The sequence below is a fragment of the Zingiber officinale genome, chromosome 5A (assembly GCF_018446385.1).
Source record: "Zingiber officinale cultivar Zhangliang chromosome 5A, Zo_v1.1, whole genome shotgun sequence".
Lineage (NCBI taxonomy): Eukaryota > Viridiplantae > Streptophyta > Magnoliopsida > Zingiberales > Zingiberaceae > Zingiber > Zingiber officinale.
This window is the reverse complement of record NC_055994.1, coordinates 89,747,405-89,753,453: the sequence shown is the minus strand read 5'-3', so window position 1 is coordinate 89,753,453 and position 6,049 is coordinate 89,747,405.

The window sequence follows — 6,049 nt, the reverse complement described above, 5'->3', positions numbered from 1 at the left end:
TGAATCAAATTTGAATTGGAGCTCTAAATGAATCTTGGATGACTTGAGCTCTAAATCAACCGTCCAGATCGTTTTAAATCATGATGAAGGGCTAGATCACTTGATCTAACTGAAGGGACAGGATCTCACTGGATCTTGATCAACGATCCACATTAATTCAGCTTGATCTTTCTCATTTGGCCTCCAAATCAAGCCAAATTCGATCCGGTTCGACCCTAATGTATGGCTCTTTGAATTTCCTACCAAATCAGATAAAATATGAAATTAAATTTCATAATTTGTAAGAAATTTATAATTAAACCCAAAATATATTCAACTCACAAATTGTAATATAAACACAAAATTAGCATGTGAGAAGATAAAAATGCTAAGTAATAAGAGCCAAAATAATGCACAAAATACATGTTATCAGTCTCCTTGGAGTGGTGCTGTTTGGATGCAACATGAGAGTAACCACTCCTTCAGGGGAATCTCCTTAGAGCTGTCAGACATCTTCTTTAGAGTCTTCCACAGAGTTGTGCTACATCTTCCTTGGATTCTTCCACGGAGCTATGCTACATCTTTTTTAGAGTCTTCTACGAAGCTATACTACATCTTCTCTGGAGTCTTCGACGGAGTTGTGCTATATCTTCTTTGGATTCTTCCACGGAGTTGTACTACATTTTCCTTGGAGTCTTCTACGGAGCTATGTTGCATCTTCATTGGAGTCTTCCATGGAGATATGCTACATCTTCTATGGAGTCTTCTATAGAGCTATGCTACATCTTTTTTGGAGTCTTCCATGGAGTTGTGCTACATCTTCTTTGGAGGTGTGCCATGCAATCTCCTTGGAGCCATCCTAGGCGCCGCGCCTTTGGAGCCTCCTTCGGTGCTGTGTCACGTCTTCTTCAGAGTCTACCTTAGTGCTAGGCCATACCTTCTTGGGAGTTATCCTTGGAATCGTGTTGTAAGCTTTGGCTACATGCTTTGGATGGTGCAACCATGGGAGACACCACACGTTCTTTGGAGTATCCTTTGGAGCGATTCCACATCTTCATTGGCGTTTTATGTGGAACCGTGTCGCGCCTTCTTTGGAGCCATGCCCCATCCTATGGAGACTAAAAAAAGGGAAAAAATGTCAATTCTGATAGAACCTTTGAGTTTGGCTAGAGGAGGGGGGGGGGGGGGGGGGGGGGGGGGAATAGCCTTTCTTCGATTTTTCACCTACAACTTGTTAGCAGAAGCAAATAGAAATAAATGAAAAGCAAGAAAACAAGAGAGCAATGCTAACTCCATAGTTTACTTGGTCTCCACCTTCTTGAGGTGACTAATCCAAGGCACACACCCACACGATCAAGCTCCAATATGAACTTCTCCTTCTCGTTATCACAAACGAAGGTGGAGAAACCTTTACAAGGGTTGCCTCTTCCTCTTACAAGATGAGATCTAGGTTTAGGAGGAAGAGACTCAAATCCTTTCTTTAAAATCACTTGAAGAGCTCTCTTTTTGCTTAGCACAATGAGTATACAAGAGTTGTATTGCTACAGTACTTCTTCCCCTTTTTATTCGTCTTCAAAACTAGTCGTTTCTCACGAGATCATTGCCTTTGATCGATTGAGGACATCTCCAATCGATTCAAATCTAGCTGTTGAGCACCGTCCCGATCGATTGAATCAACACTGAATCGATTCAGCTGCATATTTCATGGGCACATAAGTCAATTCAATCGATCGACAGATCGATTGGTTATCTCCAATCGATCGACTGATCGATTCAAAATCGCACAACTCCTTCATACAGAAACCTTGTGAATCGATCGACCGATCGATTGGGTATCTCCAATCGATCGGCTGATCGATCCAGGTTCGTACTGTGTGTAACACCCCAAATTTCATGATTTGGAGTCCTAAAAGACCTTATTAAAATCTAGAAATGTTTTAGAAAAATTCTAGAGATTTTTAGAGTATTTTTATGTAATTTTTGGAGGTCCTTTGGTATTTTTACCAAAAGAAAGAAGTTTTGATAAAAAATATCCAAGCCGAGGCTCGAATCGGCAACCCTTGACCCGAGCAAAACCTGACTAACCAACTAGGCTAGTAGTTGTTACTTGATCAAGTAAAGGAAGAATTTTATTTAAGTAATAGAAGTTAATAGCAAAAAATAATACGAAGAAAATAGGTTGCAGTCGGGATTCGAACTCAGAAGCCGGGCCTTAAGCAGAACGCAGCCCACCAACAGACCAGCCAAACTTTTCTTAACTAAACCTATATCGAAATATATTTAAGTAGTACTAGTTAACAGAAACCTTAGAGTATTAAAAGGAAGAACTTAGGGATTAATTACGAAATCTAAATTCTTTCCTCACCCTTTCTCCTCTCACGCGGCGTCGACGCTTCTTCTTTCGGGCGGAACAGGACCGGAGTTAGGGCTCTTCCTCCGGCGGCCGGCGAGGGGTTTTTCCGATAGCTTCTCACATCTTCGGGACCGTCTCACCAAGGAGAACAAGTAGATAAGGAGGGATCGTTGAGAAAGCGTGTCCACCCGAAACCCTAGAGCAGTGGAAGCCTTCTTCTTCGGCTGTAAGTCCAAGAAACCCAAGGTAAGTTGCTACTCACCTGTGGTAAGAGTAGTTACGATTTCAGTTTTGGTGTTTTCTTTGTTTGTTCGAGTTTTATTGCTGTGAAGTTTTCTTTGGTTTTGTTTGCTGCCGTGAGGTTAAAGAAAGAAGAAAAGGATTAGTTTAGGTTAAGCATGAAGAACAGTTACAAAACTTAGGTTTCCAGTAGTAATTCTACCCTATTAGCAGCACGTTGGAGATTTTGGGTTGCTTTACAATAAGAGTTAAGATGTGAAGGTGTTATTTAGGTTTATTTTAAATTTTACAGCAAGATGAATTTGATCTTATGCAAAGAAAAAGGGGCACAAGTAACTTCCACTGGATTGCTATGCAATTTCGGCTACTGAGCTGGCTATAAGAAGGCTTAGATTTATTAAATAGGATTAAGTCAATAATTGTTGAACCACACGTACAACAGAACCATGAGAAGGATCTGCTGAACTTGAATTAGAGTAGTAGTAGTAATTGTACATATGGTTTTATTTCTCTGGAATCTGTTATTTCTTTGCTATTTACTAGAAATGCAACTATAACAGAATAATTGACTTCATTTGCTACTGCACCAAGCTTTACATAGGTTTAAACTTTAGCAGATTATAGTTTTGTTGTGCCATGCATTTGACATGTACAACCTTAGTTTTGGGAGTATTCAGTAGAGCATGTGTTACTAGTTTTTCCCATGAAATTTTAGAACATCCATTTTTTTTTTTACAGATTTCATTAAGCAGTATAGTGCAGATTTGTTAAGCTTAGGATGTAGATTTGCTTAAAGTATTTAGTTTCTTTAGCAGTACGAATTCAAATTTAAGTTTTCATTCTATAGATTTAGTTTTTGGTTTGAGTTTAGGGTTTAGTAAACCAGTTTAGATTATGTTATAGCATGCCTAAAGATTTCAGAATTTGTTTTCCTTTGTTTTAAATCTGTTGTAGCATGTTTGAAGAAGTTAGATTTGCTTTCTTTCGATTTGTTTCTAATGTAGCATGCTTATAGAAGTCAGATTTTCTTTCCTTTGATTTAATTTTGTTGTAGCATGTCTATATTCTTTTTAAGAGTTTAAGAAAAATATAAGAAAGATAAAGAAAAGAAAGAAAAAGGTCAAGGCCTTAAGTAGATCCCAAAGTCAAGACTTTAGGGATTTTGGCACACAAGGTGCTAAAGAAAATGCCGAGACATTATATATTAGAAGTATTAAAAGACAACAAGTATTTTACTTTTATCAGTGACACTGTACTGGACTCTCAGTTGTCCTTGGGTTGGGCTCCCATAGTCGTCCCTAGGTTTAGATAACCTAATATGCAGGACTCTCAGTAGTTCTTAGGCTAGGCTCCCATAGTCGGTCCCTAGATTTAGATAACCTAGTAAACCCTACTAGATTCGGGACCAGCTATCTCGGGTCTAGTTAGGGATGCGCGCATAGCAAGTACAGTTGCCGGGCCCAAGAAGAAGTTGATTATTATTTTGAAGTATTATAAGTATAAGTTTTTAAACAAAAGAAATAAGTTTCACATAAATATAAAAGTATAAAAGAATAAGCTTAGAACAAATGAAATAAGTTTCATATAGTTCTAAAAATCAGTAAGTTTAGTTCTTTATTCTACCATGTTTATCTAGTAGATGAGTAGTTTTTCATGTTTACCTATTAGATGAGCAGCATGATTAGCTATTAGAATTACATGAGTAGATTCCTTAGCTTTTCTTTGTTATTAGTTTGACATGAGCAGTTATGTTTATGCTTTATTTCTTTTTAGAGCATATAGTTTCTAGTTCTTTTCGTATACATGCACATTCATGATTTTGTGAGTTAGATAGCGCTTACTAAGCAAATTTTGCTTATAGATTGCATTTCCTCTTACTGCAGATACAGGAAAGGAAAAGATATAGAAAGGAAGGCGACAAGGAGGTGTTCGAAGGATGTGTGATGCCAGGACTATGGAAGCCTTGGGACTAGGAAAGAAGTTTTATTTTAGTTTCCATTATCTTTTGCTATGTTAGGAGTATTTGAGATAGTATTTGTTATTTTGATGTGATTAGGACATAGTAGAAGAATTGTAATCTTGTGTGATGATTTTTGGTGTTGTTATCTTTTGTTTTGGATTTATTAAACTGCGTGAGAGTCTGTTACATGTTCCAGCCGCATGTGGCTGTGTATATTATGTATGTATGTCAGTTTAAGGTCACCGGTACAGGGGAGACTTTGTCGAAATTTTTCGATAGGGTTTCCTTGTGATTTTAATCATATCGGTTTAGTAGAGTTAGTAGTTAAGTAACGGTCACTCTTAGGTAGTAGTAGTAGTAAGAAGGGTGGTCGTTACAGTTGGTATCAGAGTAGTTCCCATTCTCCAGCATCACACATCAGCACCATCTTTGCCGTCTTCAAGTAAGAAGGTATTTAAGTTTTCTTTTATACTTTTCTTATTATTTGCAGTATAGAGTATTTGCTTAGAAATGTTTAAGTAAGATAGAAGTTCTTGATTTCTTTTGTTTACATATGTATATATGTCTAGAAAGCATAGGGACGATTTTAAGTTTCTCTACATAACTAGATGTCAAGAAGAGGACATCCCCTTACCGTTAGGAACGAGCACAGGAGAACGAAGAGTCCAGAACAGTTTCCAGGACCCGATATGGACACTACGAAGTTGTAGTCATGCCATTTGGTGTGACAAATGCACCTGTGGTCTCCAGGGACCTTATAACAGGTCTTCCAAGGACTACTAATGGGTACGATGTGATATGGGTGATAGTGGACAGTGAAGTTAAGAGACTAAGGAACAAAAGAATATCATTAGTGGGAGTCATTTAGAACCAGAAGCATGAGGAAGTTACTTAGGAGCGTGAGGATAGTATGAGATAGAAATATTCGGAATTATTCTAAGTTCGAGGACGAACTTTTTATAAGGTAGGGAGGATCGTAACATCCCAAATTTCATGATTTGGAGTCCTAAAAGACCTTATTAAAATCTAGAAATGTTTTAGAAAAATTCTAGAGATTTTTAGAAATTTTTAGATTATTTTTATGTAATTTTTGGAGGTCCTTTGGTATTTTTACCAAAAGAAAGAAGTTTTGACAAAAAATATCCAAGCCGAGGCTCGAACCGGTAACCCTTGACCCGAGCAAAACCCGACTAACCAACTGGGATAGCAGTTATTACTTGATCAAGTAAAGGAAGAATTTTATTTAAGTAATAGAAGTTAATAGCAAGAAATAATACAAAGAAAATAGGTTGCAGCTGGGATTCGAACCCACGAGCCGGGCCTTAAGCAGAATGCAGCCCACCAACAGACCAGCCGAACTTTTCTTAACTAAACCTATATCGAAATATATTTAAGTAGTACTAGTTAACAGAAACCTTAGAGTATTAAAAGGAAGAACTTAGGGATTAATTACGAAACCTAAATTCTTTCCTCACCCTTTCTCCTCTCACGCGGCGTCGACGCTTCTTCTTTCGGGC